Raw genomic sequence first — 21,591 nt, forward strand, 5'->3', positions numbered from 1 at the left:
GTCTGTTCATATCTATCCAATATAGTACTTGCAGTTTTAATTGGAGCAATAAGACAACTTAAGGAGATTAAAGTTATACAATTTGGAAAGGAAGAAGTCAAAGTATTAGCAAATTATATGATAGTGTACATAAGTGACCCCAAAATTCTAACAGGGAATGCCTACAGCTGATAAACACCTTCCGTGAAGTGTCTGGATACAAAATTAACTAAAAAAAATGAGTATCCCTTCTATATACAAATGATACATGGGCTGAGAAAGAAATCAAGGAAACAACACCTTTCACAATAACCTCAAATAATATGAAAAAATATTTTGGTTTAACTCTAACCAGGCAAGTTAAAGACCTGTATGACAAGAACTTCAAGTCTTTGAAGAAAGAAATTGGGGAAGATATCAGAAGATGGAAAGATCTCCTATGCTCATGGATAGGTAGAATTAACATAGTAAAAAATGACAATCTCACCAAAAGCAATCTATAGATTCAACGCAATCCCCATCAAAATCCCAACATAATTCATTACAGACCTTGAAAGGACAATACTCTATTTCATAAGGAAAAACAATCAATCAAACAAACAAACAACCCCCCCCCTCAGGAATAGCTAAAACAGTCCTGTGTAATAATAGAATTTCCGGAGGTATCACTATCTCTGATTTCAAGCTCTATAACAGAACAATAGTAATAAAAACATGGCATGTAGTCACTTTTGAGTGGATATTTGCCATGAAGAATAACCATATTGCATGCAATCTGCAGAACCAGAGATGCTAAGAAAGGAGGACTCAAGGGGGATACATGGATCTCACTGTGAAGGGGAATTAGAATAGACATCATCAGGGGATGAGAGGAGGTGACCGAACAGAAGTGAGAATGGGAGCAGGAGGCATCAGGCTGGAGGAGAATGGAGGGAGAGAGTACTGAGAGAGACAGCTGAAATACGGGTGCATCTCAGGAATGAGCTAGAAACCCAGTGCAATGTAAACTCCCAGGACCCTATGAGGGTGACCCTCTAACTAAGACTCCTAGCAATGGGGTACATGGAACTTGAACTGGCCTTCTCTTGTAACCTGGCAAGAGGGTCTGAGACAACAATAAAGTCACAAAACTTTCGACCTATAATTTGTCCTGCCTACAAGATGTGCTGGAGTAAAGATGGCACCGAAATTGTGGGAATAACCAACTGATGACCGGCCCAGTTGGAGACCTAAACCATGAGAGGCAGGTCAGCCCTGAGGGTCAGGACCCAAAGGTGGGGTACCCCAAAGACCTAGGATCGAGCCAAACATGAATGGCAAAATGTCAACGAAACGCTTCCTGATGATAGTCTGCTATACTCATAGATTGGTGCCTAACCCAGCGGTCATCAGAGAGGCTTCACCCAGCAGCTGATGGAAATACATGCAGGGACACAGAGGCAAACATTAGGTGGAGTTCAGGCAATCTTGTGAAAGGGGGGAGAAAGAATTGTGGGAGTCAAAGGGGTCAAGGACAGCACAAGAAAACCCACAGAACCAACCATCCTAGGCTCATAGGGGCTCATAGAGACTAAACAGACAGCCAGGGAATGTGCATGGGACCGACCTAGGCCCTATGCATATATATTACAATTGTGTAACTTGGTCTTGTAGAACTCCTAACAGTGGGAGCAGGGGCTGTCTCTGACTCTGTTACCTGCTTTTGGGACCCTTTCCTCCTACTGGATTGCCTCATGTGACCTCACCAGAAGAACTGCCTAGCTTCACTGCATCTTCATAAACATGGCCGGAAGATAGCCACGGGACGCCCACTAGTTTCTGAAGAGAAATAGAGGAGGGAGGAGTAGATGGGGGGAGAAAGGAGTTGAGTAGGAGGAACTGGAATGAGATGAGGGAGGTGTGAAAACAAAACAGATGAACAGCTAAAAGAACTAGAACGTCAGTTCTGCATGCTTGTCACCCTCGTTCACCGCATGATTTTAATAAATAAGCATCAAGTCAGAAAACAGACAGAGCACAAGAGAAATGCCTGTGCTCTAACACACATGGAACTTGATCTGCCACTCTATGGAAAAAATAAATTCAACTTGAATGACGTGCAGATCTGACATAATCTGAGTGTATTATACAAATCCCATTCTGAGGCACTCACGCCGGCAGGAGCAGCCCAGATGTCTGTCAACAGCTCAGAATGGCAGTTCAGAGCTGCGTCGTGGGGAGCTCCAGTCAGTCAGTCTGCACAGTCAGGACAGAGTGGAGAGGCAGCCTTCAGAATGGGGAAAGTGTCTGCTCCCGTTCCCTGCGATCAACATCCAGAATACACGAAGAAAGAAACATCTCAAACTCCCAAGTGTTCCATCCACCCATGTCTGCAAAAGTATTGAGCAGAAGACATAAAAAAGTAGGAAACACACAATTCAGTTTACAAAAATTTCAGAACTGTAGCCTGACAGAGAAAGCACAAGTTAAATTCGTATGAGATTTCTTTTCAACCCATTGAGAACAGCAAACACCCAGAAAATAAATGCAGCCAAGTGGGTAGGATGCAGGGGGAAAGAATTCCCTCTATTTCTAGTGGGAATGGAATCTATCTACTGTGGCTATCATGAAAATTAGTATAAAGTTGGATCAAAAATTACAATTCAAACTAAGTGATACCTCTATACCACTCCTGGAAATGTAACCAGCATGTGTAACTCAGAGTCCTATAGAGACATTTGTATTTATTGTCATACCACCCAGGAGAGTCAAGATATGGAAATCACAGTAACACCATAAAATAAAAGAGAAACATATGGGCTATATAACCTTCCAGAAATAACATTGGAGGTCACTCATTTGATGTATTGTCTGTATGTTTTCTCTGTCATCCACAACGATACACGAAAGAAACACTTATTCACGAACTCTCTACTAGACAATGAGTGTTCTACTTTCCAGACAAAAAAAGGTTCTTTTTATAGTCAAAGTCTTAAAAACAGAGAATTCATCTGGAAATTAGATATAATACCTAGAAGAGGAGCCAGTCTGAGGGAACTCACAGTTCTAAATGAAGAGGTGTTTTATTGGAAGGCATTAAACATGGGAATTGAGCAGCAGGTAGAGGGATGATGTTTTAGAAATCAATCTGATTGTCTGCATTGGTACGGATATTGGACTGGGTAGGTGTTGAGTCACTATAACTAATAAATTTCCTGGTACTAGCATGACGACAGATTCTCCAGAGGGCAGGAAACAGAGGTGGTTTGTCGTGGTCCGGAGCCGGCCTGAGCCCAGACATAAATTATTTCTCAGACCAGAGGGGAGGCATGGGAATAATTGAGGCACAACTCACATGACTTTATCGGGAGGGAGTTTTCAGGGATACCTCACAAAATCCTAAGTTCACATCCTGAAAAATCACCCGCATTTATTCTGCAAACAGCTTTTTATACCAAAACGTAAACTGAGGGGGAAATTCATTAGCATCCTGTCTCCTAGGTAGGCCGGAGAATGAACAGGTCCGCACCGTTCTATGCCCATCTTGTCAAGTCTGCCTGCTCCGTATGCCTGCTCTGTCACATAGACGGAGTTAACACCTTTTCCCCAGGCAACGTCCAAATTATAAAGATGGAGCAGAGCGACATTAGCATAACCTGACTATTGTTGAGGATGGTGTCAGTTTGTCTCAAAAGGCTAGGTGACCACCTTCTGCGTGGCAAGTGCAAACCGTGCCCTGAAAAATCTGTCTGCCATACAATACAGAAATATGGGCCTGTATAATACAGCCCGGCAGTAGTTTCATGAGATTCTGCACATGTGTCTCTAAGACATTAATAAATGAACAACACAGAGTGTTGCTCTGCTGCTGGCTGAACGTTGTATGTGAGGCTGCCCTTCCATATTACGGACAGTGAAGGACATGTTGCCCCATAGTTCAGCAATAGCTCTGACAAGCATGGGGCTTTTATGACTGTCTCTCCTCTCATCTTACTGTGGAGTTCTGATGAAATCCACTGAAATGACTGCCAGCGGTGTTTCTTCACATGGCTGCTGTTGCAGAGTGGGACCTGCGGTGCCCAGGAGGAGACTGTTCCTGGGGCGTTTGTGCCATGGGCATCATTGAAATCACGTTGTCTGAGGCTACAGAACACAATCCTCAACCATGTGTTTTCTGACCTGTGTTGATGAAAATGTTGCAGACCTCAGATGCAGATCCTGAGGCCAGAGTTTTCCAGGTGTATCCAGGGACCATGGCACATAATGGGCAAAAGTGAACCGGGGTACATGTGTGTGTTTCCCAGTCAGCAGCAGCAACGAAACAGACTCATAGACATGAATGCATGTGTGAAGTCCGTCTGCATGAGAAACAGGTTTCATCTCTGCTCGGTCTTACTTCTGGTAGACATGAAGAAGCTGTGTGCTTTTATTATTTCCTTCTTGCTCCTGAAGTTTTCTCTCATCTTGAGCAGTTTGATAGAAACCAGCTGCTTTCGGAGAATAAAGCACAAGGAAGTTGATGATGGAGATTTGCGGACTGACTATGTTTTTATTTTATATTATTTATATTTTAATAATTTAATTTAATAATTAATATAATATTTTATATTATTTATATAATAATAACTGTGTTATTATTTATAGAGGAAGATTTTTATAACACTCTAATCAAATTTAGGTAAGTCATTAGCTTCTTCTTTCTTGCACAAATATCAAGACTTAGAAGTCTGTGGTTGTGCAGAGAAACTCCGTGGCTTTCTTTCCTCCGCTTCCCTCTGTAACATTAGTAACTACAGAAAAATTTTCTTCTTTATTGATCATTATTTCAATATTTTCTAATGCATTTCATTGTAGTGTGGTTTTCTTAGATTAGATTACAATTCACTAAACTGGAGGTGAGAAAGGTTTCTCTTTCACGTTTCCTCATGGATCTCCTTGTGTTGACAGTTGTCAGTGCACAGGGTCCCGTGACCCAAGATGAAAACACAGTGCACACCACTGGCGTGAGTTCAGGGTGAAGGGGAAGCATTGCAATGTCTCTTCAAGTGTGTGCCAAGGGTTACCACAACAGCACATACTCCTAAAGACCTTTATAAAGATGTTGCTTAATTTTGCTTCTAACGATAGGGCATATTTTCTTACATAGGAACAAAGGTGTGTGACCAGTGTCCATGATTACATGTTGAATATTGCACACATATTTGTGAATATACATATGCGTTGCTTTAAAGATATTCTCTATACCAGCCTCCAATATCACTCTGGAGCTGACAATGCGTATGGAAAACTATGGAAAAGCGAAAGCTGTTCTGTGTCAACACAGTTTTACTTTGCTTCACTTGTGCATATGCCAAATCACAGATTTGGGGCATGATTAATCTCAGATAGGTGATCAATATGCCTTTTTAAAAATATTATTTTACTTAATTAACATTTTTTACTTATTTTACATGTTGACCATAATTTCCCCTACCCCTTCTCTTCCTATTCTCTTTCTCCTACTCCAATCCACCCCCTTCTCATCCACCCCCTCCCCGTCTATATTCAGAAGGGGGCAGGCTTCCAATGGATTCAGAACAAAACATGGCACATCCAGCTCCTCTTGTGTCAATGCTGGGCTAGGTGATCCAGCAGGGTGGCAGGTTCTCAAAAACCAGCTAAGTGCCAAGGACAGGTCCTGACCTCACTGTCTTACAAACAGACAAAGGTACACAACTATCGCACACATGTATACAGACACTGTCGATCAAGAGTCCATGAGTTTCCACGCGTTCAGATCAGCTGTCTCTGTGGGTTTCCCCATCATGACCTTGACAGTTCTGGCTTGTACAATCCCCCCTCCCTTTCTTCAGGAGGACGCCCAGAGTTTCCCTGGCACCAAGTTTCTCCCTAAGCCCCAAATGGCTTCCTCTATCAAGATATCTCTTTCATTACTCTCTGCCAACAACCCCTCCACAGCCCACTTTCTGCACCCTTGCTGCCCAACCCAGTCCCCCAAGTTCCTATCCCCACCACCACTGCCCCTAGTTCACCCACGAGATCTTTTCAATTTCCCCTTCCCAGGGAAAACCTTGCATCCCTCGTTGGACCCTCTTTGTTATTTAACCTCTCTGGGCCTGTGGATTGTGGGTTGATTATTCTATGCTTACCACTTTACTGCTAATATCTGTTTATGAGTCAGTACATAACATGTTTGTCTTTCTGTGTCTACATTACCTCACTCAGAGTGATTTTTTTAAAAATTCATTCCAATTGCCTGAAAATTTCATGAGGTCATTGTTTTTCACAGCTTAGCCATACTCCATTGTGTAAATGTACATTTTCCTTATCTGTTCTTTGATTGAGGGGTTTCCAGGTACTGGCTATTATGAATAATGCTGCTCTGAACATAGTTGAGCAAGTGTCCTTGTGGTATGATTTACCATCTTTTGGGTATATGCCCAAGAGTGGTATTGAGGTCGTGAGGTAGATTGATTCCCATTTTTTTTTCTGAGAAAGCATCACATAGATTTCCAAAGTGGCTGTACAAGTTTGCACTCCCATCAGCACTGAAGGAGTGTTCCCCTTACTCCTCATCCTTTCCAACATAAGCTGTCATCATCAGTGTTTTTGATATTAGCCAATCTGACAGGTGTAAGATGGTATCTTAGAGTCATTTTGATTTGCATTTTCCTGATAGCTAAGGTTGTTGAATAATTCTTTAAGTGTCTTGGTCATTAGAGATTCTTCTATTGAGAATTATCTATTTAGGTCTGTACTCCAGTTTTTAATTAGATTATTTGGTATTTTGAAGTTTAGTTTCTTGAGTTCTTTATATATTTTGGAGATCATCCCTCTGTCAGATGTGGAGTTGGTGAAGATATTTTCTCATTCTGTAGGCTTCTCATTCGTTTTGTCTCATTAACAGCGTCATTTGCCTTATAGAAGCTTTTCAGTTTCAGGAGGTTCCATTTAATAACTATCGACTTCAGTGTCTGTGCTTCTGGTCCTGGTGTTACATTCAGGAAGTGGTCTTCTGTGCCAATGCAATCAAGGGTGCTTCCTACTTTCTCTACTATGAGGTTCAGTGTGACTGGATTTATGTTGAAGTCTTTGAGCCATTTGGACTTGAGTTTTGTGTATGATGATAGATATGAATTCATATGCACTTCTCCCACTTGTCAACACCCAGTTATGCCAGCACCATTTGTTGAAGCTGCTTTCTTTTTTTCACAATTACTTTTTCTCTGTTTTTTCTATACACTTATTTAGTGCATTATTTAATCTCTTTTCTAATAATTTTTTATTACTTTATAAATAATACAATTCAAAATTTCTACTTCCTCCCCTCCTCCCACTTCCCTCCTGCTCCCCCACTCAACCTCCCCGTCTCCAGTTCTAAGAGAGGGCAGGTACCCTGCCCTGTGGGAAATCCAAGGGCCCTCCCCTTCCATCCAGACTTAGGAAGTTGTTCATCCAAATAGACTAGGATCCCAAAAAAGCCAGTACATGCAGTAGAGACAAATCCCAGTGCCATTACCATTGGCTTCTCAGTCTGTCCCCATTGTCAGCCACATTCAGAGAGTCCAGTTTGATCCCATGCTTGTTCAGTCCCGGCTGGATTTGGTGAGCTCCATTAGCTCAGGCACACTGTCTCAGTGGGTGGACCAACCCCTCGCGGTCTTGACTTCCTTGCTCATCTTCTCCCTCCTTCTGCTCTTCAACTGGACCTTGGGGAGCTCAGTCCAGTGCTCTGATATGGGTCTCTGTCTCTATCTCCATTTGACGCTGGACAAAGTTTCTATGGTTATACTCAAGATAGTCATCAGTCTGATTACAGGTCAAGGCCAGTTCAGGCACCCTCTCCTCCACTGCCCAGGGCCCTAGCTGGTGACATCCCCGTGGACACCTGGGAACCCTCTAGAGTCAAGCCTCTTGCCAACCCCACAATACCTCCCTTAAATAAGATATCTTCTTCCCTCCTCCAATATCCATTCGTCCTCCATCTCAACCATCCCACTCCCCCAAGCTCTCCCCAACCCTCCCCTTCTCCCTTCTCTCTCCCCCTCTCCCCTTTACCCAAACCCACAGCCACCCCCATGCTCCAAACTTTTACCTGGTGATCTTGTCTGCTTCCAATTTCCAGGAGGATAACTATATGTTTTTCTTTGGGTTCGCCTTATTACTTAGCTTCTCTAGGATTGTGAACTATAGGCTCAATGTCCTTTGTTTATGGCTAGAGTCCACTAATGAGTGAGCATATACCACATTCATATTTTTGGGTCTGGGTTATCTCACTCAGAATAGTGTTTTTTATTTCGATTTCCGTACATTTGCATGCAAAATTCAAGATATCTTTTTTTTTTCTGCTGAGAAGTACTCTAATGTATATATATTCCATACTTTCTTTATCCATTCTTCCATTGAGGGGCATCTAGGTTGTTTCCAGGTTCTGGCTATTACAAACAGTGCTGCTATGAACATAGTTGAAGAAATGCTTTTGTAGTATGATAGGGCATCTCTTGGGTATATTCCCAAGAGTGGTATTACTGGATCCTGAGGCAGATTGATTCCCAATTTCCTAAGAAACCGCCACACTGATTTCCAAAGTGGTTGCACAACTTTGCATTCCCACCAGCAATGAATGAGTGTTCCCTTTGCTCCACATCCTCTCCAGCATAGGCTATCATTGGTATTTTTGATTTTACCTATTCTGACAGGTGTAAGATGGTATCTCAAAGTTGTTTTGATTTACATTTTCCTGATCGCTAAGGAGGTTGAACATGACCTTAAGTGTCTTTTGGCCATTTGTACTTCGTCTGATGAGAATTCTCTTTTCAGTTCAGTATCTCATTTTTTTAATTGGACTAATTAGAATTTTCATGTCCAGTTTCTTGAGTTCTTTATATATTTTGGAGATCAGACCTTTGTCTGATGAGGGGTTGGTGAAGATCTTCTCCTATTCAGTAGGATGCCTTTTTGTCTTGATGACAGTATCCCTTGCTTTACAGAAGCTTCTCAGTTTCAGGAGGTCCCATTTATTCACTGTTGCTCTGGTTGTCTGTGCTACTGGGATTATATGTAGGAAGTGGTCTCCTGTGCCCATGTGTTGCAGTCTACTTCCCATTTTCTCTTCTATCAGGTTCAGTGTGGTCAGATTTATATTGAGGTCTTTAATCCATTTAGACTTGAGTTTTGTGCATGGTGATAGATATGGATCTACTTTCATTCTTCTACAGGTTGACCTCCAGTTATGCCAGCACCATTTGTTAAAGATGCTTTCGTTCTTCCATTGTATACTTTCAGCTCCCTTGTCAAAAATCAGGTGTTCATAGGTTTGTGGGTTAATATCCGGGTCTTTGATTCGATTCCATTGGTCAACATCTCTGTTATTATGCCAATACTAAACTGTTTTCATTACTGTAGCTCTGTAACAGAGTTTGAAGTCAGGGATGGCAATGCCCCCGGAAGTTCCATTATTGAATAGGATTGTTTTGGCTATCCTGGGTTTTTTGTTTTTCCATATAAAGTTGATTATTGTTCTCTCAATGTCTGTGAAGAATTTTTTTGGGATTTTGATAAGGATTGCATTGAATTTATAGATTGCCTTTGGTAGAATTGCCATTTTTACTATGTTGATCCTACCCATCCAAGAGCATGGGAGATCCTTCATTTTCTGGTGTCCTCTTCAATTTCTTTCTTCAAAGACTTAAAGTTCTTGTCAAATAGGTCTTTCACTTCCTTGGTTAGTTTAACCTCAAGATACTTTATGCTATTTGTGGCTATCGTGAAAGGTGAAGTTTCTCTGATTTCCCTCTCTGCTTCTCTATCCTTTGTGTATAGAAGGGCTACTGATTTTTTGGAATTGATCTTGTATCCTGCCACATTACTGCAGGTGTTTATCAGCTGTAGGAGTTCTTTGGAAGAGTTTTTGGGGTCACTGATGTACACAATCATATCATCTGCAAATAACGAAAGTTTGACTTCTTCCTTTCCAATTCGAATCCCCTTGATCTCCTTATGTTGTCTTGTTGCTATTGCTAGAACTTCAAGCACTATGTTGAAGAGATATGGTGAGAGTGGACAGCCTTGTCTTGTTCCTGATTTTAGTGGAATGGTTTTGAGTTTCTCTCCATTTAATTTCATATTAGCTGTTGTCTGTTGGTTTGTTGTATATCGCTTTTATTATATTTAGATATTATCCTTGTAACCCTAACCTCTCCAAGACCGTTATCATAAAGGGGCATTGAATTTTGTCAAATGCCTTTTCAGCTTCTAATGAAACAATCATATGGGTTTTTTTCCAGGGTATTTATATGATGGATTACATTGATAGATTTTTGTATGTTGAACCAGCCCTGAAGCAGCCTACTTGATCGTAATGGATAATTTTTTTGATGTGTTCTTGGATTCGGTTTGCCACAATTTTACTTAGAATTTTTTGCATCGATCTTCATGAGTGAGATTGGTCTGTAATTCTCTATCTTGGTTGAGTCTTTGTGTGGTTTTGGTATCAGGGTAACTTTAGCTTCATAAAAAGAGTTTGGCAATGACTCTTCTGTTTCTATTACGTGAAACACCTTAAGGAGTATAGGTATCAGCTCTTCTTGGAATTTCTGATTAAATTCTGCATTAAAACCATCTGGTACTGGGCTTTTATTGATTGGGAGGTTTTCTATGACAGCTTCTATTTCCTCACGACTTATATGTCTATTTAAATTGTTCACCTGGTCTTGATTTAGTTTTGGTATATTGTATTTATCTAAAAACAAGTCCATTTCTTTTACATTTTCCCACTTTGTGGCATATAGGCCTTTGAGTAAGACCTAATGATTCTCAGTGTCTGTTGTTATGTCCCCTTTTCATTTCTGATCTTGTTAATTTGTGTGTTCTCTCTCTGCCTTTTGATTAATTTGGATAGGGGCTTATCACTCTTGTTGATTTTTTCAAAAAACCAGCTCTTTGTTTTATTGATTCTTTGGATTGTTTTCTGGGTTTCTATTTTGTTGATTTCAGCCCTCAGTTTGATTATTTCAAGTCTTCTACTTCTCCTGGGTGAGTCTGCTTCTTTTTTTTTCTAGAGTTTTCAGCTGTGCTGTTAAGTCTCTAATGTGAGCTTTTTCTATTTTTTTTTTTAATGTGGGCACTTAGTGCTATGAACTTTCCTCTTAGCACTGCTTTTATAGTGTCCCATAGGTTTGGGTATGTTGTGTCTTTATTTTCATTGAATTCAAGGAAGACTTTAATTTCTTTCTTTATTTCTTCCCTGACCCAGGGGTGGTTTACTAGTTGACTGTTCAGTTTCCATGAGTTTGTAGGCTTTCTGGGGTTAGAACTGTTGTTAAATTCTAACTTTATTCCATAGTGATCCGATAAGACACAGGTGGTTATAAATTTTTTTTTTTGTATCTGTGGAAGTTTGCTTTGTTACTGAATATGTGATCAATTTTTGAGAAGGTTCCATGAGTTGCTGAGAAGAAGGTATATTCTTTCCTATGTGGGTGGAATGTTCTATAGATGTCTGTTAAGTCCATTTGATTCATTACCTTCATTAGTTATTTTATTTCTCTGTTAGGTTTCTGTCTGGTTGACCTGTCCATTGGTGAGAGAGGAGCGTTGAAGTCTCCTAGTATTAGTGTGTGGGGTTTGATGTGTGCTTTGAGTTCAAGTAATGTTTCTTTTACATATGTGGGTGCTTTTATATTAGGGGCATAGATATTCAGGATTGAGACTTCCCCCTGATGAATTGTTCCTATTATGAGTATAAAGTGTCCATCTCTATCTCTTCTAATTGATTTTAGTTTGAAGTCAATTTTGTTAGATATTAGTATAGCCACACCTGCTTGTTTCTTAGGTCTTTTTGATTGAAAAACCTTTTCCCAATCCTTTACTCTGAGTAAATGTCTGTCTTTGTGGTGGAGGTGTGTTTCTTGTAAACAACAGAATGTTGGATCCTGCTTTCGCATCCATTCTCTTAACTTGTGCCCTTTTATAGATGAATTGAGTCCATTGATACTAAGTGATATTAATGACCAGTGGTTGTTAACTCTGGTTAATTTTTTTTGGTGGTAGAGTTTGCGTGTTTCCCTTCTTTGTGTTGTGCTTGTGGAGGGTTGTTAGATATCTAAGTTATTGTGGGTGTTGTTGGGTTCTTTAGGTTGTGATTTTTCTTCTATTACTTTCTGTAAGGCTGGTTTGTAGATACATATTGTTTAAATTTGTTTTTATCCTGGAATACCTTGTTTTCTCCATTGATGGTGAAAGAAAGCTTTGTTGGGTATAGTAGTCTGGGTTTGCATCCATGGTCTCTTAGTGTCTGAAGCACATCTATCCAAGACCTTCTGGCTTTCATGGTTTCCATTGAGAAGTCAGGTGTAATTCTGATAGGTTTACCTTTATATCTTACTTGACCCTTTCCTTTGCAGCTCTTAATAGTCTTTCTTTATTCTGTGTGTTTTGTGTTTTGATTTTTATATGGCGAGGGGATTTTTTTTATCCAGTCTATTTGTTGTTCTGTATGCTTCTTGTACCTTCATAGGAATACCCTTCTTTAGGTTGGGAAAGTTTTCTTCTATAATTTTGTTGAATATATTATCTAGGCCTTTGAGCTGTAATTCTTCTTCTCCTTCTTCTTCCCCTATTATTCTTAGGTTTGGTCTTTCATAGTGTCCCAGATTTCCTGGATCTTTTGTGTTAAGAATTTGTTGGATTTGTTATTTTCTTTAATCAATGAGTTTATTTTCTCTATAGTATCTTCAGCGTCTGAGATTCTTTCTTCTATCTTTTGTATTCTGTTGGTTATATTGTCTCTGTAGTTTCTGTTCAATTACTCAGATTTTCGTATCCAGCCTTCTCTTGGCTTATGTTTTCTTCATTACCTCCATTTCATTTTTCAAGTCTTGAACTATTTCTACTACCTGTTTGATTGCTTTCTCTTGGTTTTCTTGGGTATCTTTGAGAGATTTATTCATTTCTTCTACCTTTTTGTTTATCTCCTCCATTTCTTTAAAGGAGTTTTTCACATCCTGCTTAAGGTCCTCTATTATTTTCATAATGTTACATTTAAAGTCGATTTCTTCCTCTTCTTGTGGAATAGGGTGTTCAAGTCTTCTTGTTGCGTGATCCCTGGATTCTGGTGATGTCATGTTGCCTTTCAGGTTGTTGGAGGAATTCTTGCATTGGCGCCTGCCTATCTCTCTCTTCAAATGCAGCCAGGAGAGTCTTGGTGTCTTGGTCCAATCTTTGCTGTGACTGACTGTGTACTTGAGGAATTGTCTTGGTCTGGCCTCTCTTAGGGCCCTCGGCACTGGAGCCAGTTGTGCTGGTGAATCTAAGGACCCCGCAGATGGAAAGGAGTGCCCTCTGGCTGGATCTTCTCAGTGCAGGAGCAGGATCTGTTCCTGGGCCAAGGACCCCGTAGACCATAGGGCAGGCTTGGGAGCAGAAGGAGCTGGAGGTGCCCTGTACTCCCTTCCAGTCCGTGTGTCCTGGGGGGGGCACACACTCACTCCTCTGAATGGTTCTTCTCAGCACAGGAACAGAGACTCCTGGTAGTCCAAGGCCCCGCAGACAAAAGGGCAGACTGGGGGGGCAGGGTCGTGTGGGCCAAAGAAGCCCCTGCAGCAGGAGCTGGAGGTGCCCTGCACTCCCTTCTGGGGATCTTCTGGCCAGGTGGGCTCACACTTACCCCTCTGGGTGGATCATCTCAGTTGCTTTGAGAGTGCAACTGAGGTTGTGAGAGTCTATGAAAAACCTGTTTGTTTTCAACGTGAGCTGAAGATATTTTGTACAGGTTCTTTGTTGGCTGGCTGGCTGGCTTTTTCTGAAAGTTCCTTTATTGAACAGGATTTATTTAGTCGTCGTGGGTTTTGTTTTTCCATATGATGTGGATTTCATATAAAGTCATTATTCTGAGGTTTGTGAAGAATTGAGTTGGGATTTTGATAGGGCTGTATTGAATCTTTAGGTTGTTTTTGGCAATATTGTCATTTTTACTATATTAATCCTACCTATCAATATGCAAGGGAGATCTTTCCATCTTTTGTTATCTTCTTCAATTTCTTTCGCGTGTTTGGTTAGAGTTTCCCCAAGATATTTTATGTTATTTTGGATATTGTAAAAAGTGTTCTTTCTCTGATTTTTTCTCAGACTATTTATTCTTTGTATATAGGATGACTATGAATTTTTTTAAAATTAATCTTGTATCCCACCACATTACTGAACGTGTCTAACATCTGTAGGAATTCCCTAATAGAATATTTGTAGTCACTTATGTATAGTATCATATCATCTGCAAATAGTGAACATTTGACTTCTTATTTTCCAATTTGTTTCTCCTTGATCTCCTATGGGAACCATCAGATGTTATGACAAAATTGAATGTATGAGTGGGGGCAGTCAAGAGCAGGATGGGGGAAATCCACAGAGATCTTACCCAAGCTAGCGGGAGCTCACAGATTATTGACTGACAGCTGGTGAACCTGCATGGTACCAAGCAAGACCCTCTGAATGTGTTCATACGATCCCGCCTCCCTCTCTTTAACAGATCTCCACGAGTGCAGCCCAGTGCTTGGCAGTTGTCACTGCATTGGCTTCCATCAGTCATTGGATGTAGGTTATCTGATGACGCTAGTTTAGTCAGTACTTTGAGAAGGTATTTTCTCTTGTGTTTAGGTGAAATGTTCTATAGATACCTATCCAATTTTGTAGTTCCCATATTTCTCTGTTTATTTTCTATCTTGAAGACCTGTCCCCTGGTGAGAGTGGAGTATTGAAATCTCCCACTATTAGGCAGTGGAGTCTTATGTGTGATTTAATCTTAAGTAATGCTTCTTATAAAAATGTGGTCCCCTTGTATTTGGGGCATAGATGATCAGAATTGAGATTTTGTCTTGATGGATTTTTTTTTCTTGTGATGAATATAAAATGTTCTTCTTTTTTGATTAATATCAGCTTGAATTCTATTTTGTTATATATTCGGATAGTTACACCAGCTTGCTTCTAAGGTCCATTTCATCGAAAACCATTTTCCAACTTTTTACTCTGAGGTATTGTCTGTCTTTGAAGTTGAGCCGTGTTTCTTGTGTGCAGCAGAAGAATGGATCCTGCTTTTGAAACCATTCTATCAGCCTGCACCTTTTTCTTGGTGAATTGAGGCCATTGATATTAAGAGACATTAATGACCAATGATTGTCAATTGCTGTTATTTTTTGGTTTTGGAGTGGTGGTAGTGTGTGTGCGTTTCCCTTCTTTGTCTTTTTCTTGTGTGAAGTTATCTACTATCTATGGTTTTTTGGCTACAGCTGATTTCCTTGTGTTTCAGTTTTCCTTCTATTGCTTTTGGTTTGGCTGGATTTGTGGATAGGTATTGTTTAGATCTCATTTTGTAGTGGAATATCTTGCTTTCTCAATGTATGATAATTGAAAGTTTTGCTGGTTATAGTAGCTTGCTCTGGCATCTGTAGTCTCTTAACATCCGCAAACATCTGTCCAGGACCTTCTGGCTTTCATAGTCTCCATTGTAAACATGGACATAATTCTAAAAGTGAGCCTTTATTTGGTATTCAGTTTTTCTCCTTTGCAGATCTTAGTATTCTTTTTTTACTCTGTATGTCTAGTGTTTTAATTACTATGTCTTGATGTAAATTTTTTTTTTGGTCAAGTCTGTTTGGTGTTCTGTAAGCTTCTCCTTCTTTTTTTTTTGGTTTGTTTTTTTTTTTCAAGACAAGGTTTCTCTGTAGCTTTGGTGTCTGTCCTGGAACTAGCTCTTGTAGACCAGGCTGGCCTCGAACTCACAGAGATCTGCCTGTCTCTGCCTCCCGAGTGCTGGGATTAAAGGTGTGTGCCACCACCACCTAGCAATGTGCAACCCAGGCTAGTCTTGAACTCGTGATCCTCCTGCCTCTGCCTCCTTCAGCAAATCCTACCAGCATGCGCCACCACAACCGGCAGCCCCTGTAAGCTTTTGTATCTTCAAAGGCATGTCTCTTTTTAGATTGCGAAAGTTTTCTTCTATGATTTTATTGAACATATTTTCTGTGCCTTTGAGCTGGAATTCTCCTTCTTCTATCCCTATTACTCATAGGAAGGAGGTAGAATATGAACAAGGAAATCAGGACCATGAGGGGTTAGTTCACCCACTGAGACAGTGTACCTGAGCTAATGAAGCTCACCAAATCCAGCCGGGACTGAACAAGCATGGGATCAAACTGGACTCTGTGAGTGTGACTGACAATTGGGGCAGACTGAGAAGCCAATGATAATGGCACTGGGTGTTGTCCCTACTGCATGTACTGGCTTTCTGGGATCCTAGTCTGTTTGAATGCTCACCTTCCTAAACCTGGATGGAGGGGGGAGGGCTTCCCACAGGACAGGGTACCCTGCCCTCTCTCAGGACTGGAGAGGGGTAGGGTGAGTGGGGGAACAGGAGGGAAGTGGGAGAAGAGGAAGAAGTAGAAATTTTGAATGGTATTATTTATAAAGTAATGAAAAATATGTAATAATCTAGGAAAAACGAGCAATGGGAAAATCAAGTCCCTGTTCTCACAGATGCTGTTGATGACTTCTTGGCTGTCTCAGAGAATCACACTTGGAGCATGTGAACAAGAGCGTCATTGCTCTCCAAGAGAAAGATATGGATGGGCTGGACCGGGCAGCTCGAGTCATCCAGAGATGCACAACTATGAGCCAGGAGTGGACACAGATAAGGTTCTGGAAGCCACCAAGCTGCTCTCCAATACAGCCATGCCACGGTTCACTGAGCAAGTGGAAGCCCTCGGCTCAGACCCGGCCCGGCCTATGGATGGGAATGAGTTTATCGATGCCTCCCGCCTGGTATACGATGGCACCTGGGACATCAGGAAAGCAGCGCTGATGATGATGACCCCTGAGGAATTGGATGACTCTGACTTTGAGATGGAAGATTTTGACGTTAGAAGTAGGACAAGCGTGCAGACAGAAGATGACCAACTGATAGCTGGACAAAGTACCCAGGCGATCATGGTTCCGTTTCCTTAGGGGCAAAAAGCAAAGATTGCAGAACAGGTGGCCAGCTTCCAGGAAGAAAAGAGCAAGCTGGAGGCTGAAGTATCCAAAATGGGACGGCGGTGGCAATGACATCATCGTGCTAGCCAAGGGGATGTGCATGATTACGGAGATGACCGACTTCACCCAAGGCAAAGGGCCACTCAAAAACACACCAGACAGCGAAACCCTGTCTCGAAAAACCAACCAACCAAACAAACAAAAAACCCATCAGATGTGATCAGTGCTGCCAAGACATTCGCCGGGGCAGGATCCAGGATGGAGAAGCTTGGCCCAGCAGCAGCAGATCCTTGCCCAGACTCGGCCTGCAAGCAGGACCTGGTGGCCTACCTTCAGTGCATCGCTCTCTACTGTCACCAGCCCAACATCTGTAGCAAAGTCAAGGCTGAAGTGCAGAACCTTCCTTGGTGGAGAGCTTGTTGTCCCCGGGGTAGACAGAGTCATGTCCCCGTAAAACAACGTCTCCACTTCTGTTGTGGCTTCTGGCAAATGGTTTCCATCCCGACCTTTCGTTTGGCCGCATGACCTACCAAGGGAAGATGTGCTGTGGTGTGTGTGGCATTCTGCCTGCTGATGCTCCCCAGAGGCAGACCCTGCCTGCTGAGGCCCAGGAGGAATACAAGAAGGAATATTAGAGACAGCAGCAGGTGCCAAGTCCTGGTGCCACGGGTGACACGCAGGCCAGTGGTTAGGAGAGGCTACAGGTAATTGGTTTTGAAACTCAAAGTGGCTGTGCTCCTCAATGATACATAAAAATTACAGAGTTCATTCTCAAAAAAAAAGAATTTGTTGGGTTTAATATTTTTTGATTGATGAATATATTTCCTCTATCATATCTTCAGTGCCTGAGTTGACATATCCATGTTCAGATGTATCTGTGTCAATAAGCAGAGGTGATATTACCAGCCAGGTTCCACAGAGAACAAGCTGAACCAGGGTACAGACGGGAATGACAAAGTTAGGTGCCTCCCGATACCAGGATCATTCTCATCTTTCTTCCCGGAGTAGTGATCCTGAAGGCCAGGACTACAGTAATTGTCTTTGCCAAGACAGTAGACATAGCAACTGACAAAGACTCCAGATGTGGTCTGCTTTGGGGCGCAGGTGACTGTGTTGGGAAGCCCAGTGAAGATCAGGGAACAGAGGATACAGAGAGCGGTGACAATCAGCAGGGTGTAGCTGAGAATGCAGTTATTGGCCTCCACAATGGGAGCATCACGGTACTTTACAAATGCACCAAGAACAGGATCTGTGAGGGCAGAGAGGCACAGGGACATGCAGGCCAGTGTCATCCCCAATGATCTTCATAAGCCAGAAAGGAGGCATGTCTTTGCAGGCCATGTGTGTGCTCTGTACTAGAACACTGGTCATCTGGACACCTCACACACTGCTCCACATCTGCTGAAGGACACTGACAACAAACCCTCATAAAATTCTGTCATTATATACTTAACCGTTTAGTATCTGTGTCAACCAGTGGATACCTCAATTAACCTTAGGTTTTCAGTGACACTTGTCTTCCTTGCTGCTGTAGGAGCAGTGAGGCAAGGCTACTTCATAGCCGTCTGTCCCTGGTGATGGAGCAACCACCTCAGGATAAAGGGAGCTGAGAACTGACTTATTCTTGTTTGTTGTCTTCCTTATTCATGAAAGTTTTTAAAATAAGAAAAGCACTTGTTTTTGTGCTCCATTAGAAATGGGAATTTAAAACAGTTCATATTAATTTTTCAATGTTAAATATTATGTACAGATCTGTGGACTGTGCCTATGTGGAGGTTAGAGTGAGTACAGATACCACATGCTCATAGATTTGAATGCTTTGTACTAGGGAGTGGCATATTTGAAAGGATTTGGCGATGTTGTCTTATTGGAGTAGGTGTGCCTTGTTGGATGAAGTGTGTCACAAAGGATGGGCATTGGTTTCTCAAAAGGAGAAGCCAACCCAAGTGTTCTTATCTTCCTGCTGCCTGAGGGTCTGGAGGCAGGACACAGAGCTGCTTCTCCATACCCATGCCGGTTTGTGCTGCCATGCTCCTGACATGAGAACAGACTAAACTTCTGAAACTGAAATCAAGCACCAGTTCAATGGTTTATTTTGTAATATCATCATGGGCATGTCTTCTTGTCACAGCAATATAACATCGACTATATATTAAAATACTAGGGAGTGGGATATTGCTATAAAAGACTTAACCATGATTCTAGTTGGCAGAATGTGGACACTGGGACTCTGGATTAGGAAAGCAGTTGAAGGCTTTAAGTGAGGCTTAATGGAGCACACTAACAGGAGCATGGAAGACATTCCTGAGGGACATTTGAACCGTGGGACCCAGCTTAAACATTCTCAGAGGGGAAGAAAAGTAGTAAGTTGCCTAGAGACTGTTTCTTTAATATTTTGGCAAAGAATGTGGTTGATTTTTTGCCCTGGTCCAAAGTATCTGCCTGAGGTTAATTTGAAGTTTGAGAAAATTTTAAGATGGCCACTTTAGTGTTCACTCTCTCATGTGGCTGTTAGTGGTCACTCTTTTACAAACCTGTAATGAAAAAAAAAACTAGGTGAGCAAAGAAAATAACAAATTGTAAAGCTTAAGAAAAAAATGGAGCACCAGGAAGTGCAATGGAGCTAATTCCAGAGCTCAGGGAGATAGAAAGTTTTCAGAAAAGCCTGAAGCTAAATAGTATAGATAGAGTGGCAACCTCAGGGCAGGAACCCACTGAACTAAGCTTCCAAAGTATGAAAATAAAGTAGTCAAGAAAAACTTTACACAGTGAAGTAAGTCATAAAAAATAGAAAAAATTTGAAAATGTATTTGAGAAAGGGGGACCAAGTTTCAGCCTCACCTAGAAGACATTGGAAGATTTGGACACATGGTTTTGATTGTAAAGAATGAAAGAAAGGATTGTGGAATCTCCCTCCATGGCTAGGAAAAGCCACCAGACATGGTATTTGTCAGAGGTGTCCCTGCATGAAGGCCAAGAGAAGCCGCTGAGTGATGCTGTGAAGGTGAAGCCCAGATTTTATTGGAAGTCCCAAGGTATTGTAGAAGCCACAGGCGTGGTACATCTGCCGAGGAAAGCTGCTGACAGGTTTGAACCAGTGCAAGAGAGAAGTTTGTTGAATTAAGTGCTTTGACATCAGCTATGGAGATGTGGAATTTGCGGTTTAAGTCCATCACCTCAACAATTGATGTAAGTATTTGGGGAAAAAAGACATTACTTTTTCCACTAAGTTTTATTCCTTTGATGTCTGGTTGTCAGTACTCACATGTGTATTAGAAGAAAAAAGAAAATCCAAACTATTCACCAGTTTTGAATGCATCACAAAATAAAAATAGGTTTCCAACATTATATTTAAAATGTACAAATACCGCCACACTGATTTCCACAGTGGTTGCACAAGTTTGCATTCCCACCAACAATGGATGAGTGTTCCCCTCATTCCACATCCTCTCCAGCATAGGCTATCATTGGTGTTTTTGACTTTAGCTATTCTGACAGGTGTAAGATGGTATCTCAAAGTGGTTTTGATTTGCATTTCCCTGATCGCTAAGGAGGTTGAGCATGACCTTAAGTGTTTGTTAAAGACGCTTTCCTTCTTCCATTGTATACCTTTAGCTCCCTTGTCAAAAATTAGGTGTTCATAGGTTTGAGGGTTAGTATCTGGGTCTTCTATTCGATTCCATAGGTCGACTTCTCTGTTCTTATGCCAATACCAGGCTGTTTTCAATACTGTAGCTCTGTAATAGAGTTTGAAGTCAGGGATGGTAATGCCTCCAGAAGTTCCTTTATTGTATAAGATTGTTTTGGCTATCCTGGGTTTTTTGTTTTTCCATATAAACTTGATTATTGTTCTCTCAAGGTCTGTGAAGAAGTTTGATGGGATTTTGATGGGGATTGCATTGAATCTATAGATTGCTTTTGGTAGAATTGCCATTTTTACTATGTTGATTCTCCCAATCCAAGAGCAGGGGAGGTCTTTCCATTTTCTGGTATCCTCCTCAATTTCTCTTTTCAAAGGCTTAAAGTTCTTGTCAAATAGGTCTTTCACATCCTTAGTTAGAGTAACCCCAAGATATTTTATGCTGTTTGTGGCTATCGTGAAAGGTGATGTTTCTCTGATTTCCCTCTCCGTTTCTTTATCCTTTGTGTATAGGAGTGCCACTGATTTTTTGGAGTTGATCTTGTATCCTGCCACGTTACTAAATGTGTTTATCAGCTGTAGGAGTTCTTTGGTAAAGTTTTTGGGGTCGCTTATGTACACTATCATATCGTCAGCAAATAACGAAAGTTTAACTTCCTCCTTTCCAATTCGAATCCCCTTGATCTCCTTATGTTGTCTTATTGTTATTGCTAGAACTTCAAGCACTATATTGAAGAGGTATGGAGAGAGTGGACAGCCTTGTCGTGTTCCTGATTTTAGTGGAAAGGCTTTGAGTTTCTCTCCATTCAATTTGATGTTAGCTGTCGGCTTGCTGTATATTGCTTTTATTATATTTAGGTATGATCCTTGTATCCCCAGTCTCTCCAACACCTTTATCATAAATGGGTGTTGAATTTTGTCAAACGCTTTTTCAGCATCCAATGAAATGATCATATGGTTTTTTTCTTTCA

The 21,591-nt window shown here is 41.3% G+C and overlaps 1 pseudogene; it reads left to right on the forward strand.

Annotated features, from left to right (window-relative positions):
* Positions 1–2,170: 2,170 nt before the first annotated feature.
* LOC125397632 (catenin alpha-1-like) lies at positions 2,171–20,549 on the forward strand (annotated as a pseudogene).
* The last annotated feature ends 1,042 nt before the right edge of the window (positions 20,550–21,591 follow it).

The sequence above is a fragment of the Myodes glareolus genome, chromosome 8, assembly GCF_982192425.1.
Source record: "Myodes glareolus chromosome 8, mMyoGla1.1, whole genome shotgun sequence".
NCBI lineage: Eukaryota > Metazoa > Chordata > Mammalia > Rodentia > Cricetidae > Myodes > Myodes glareolus.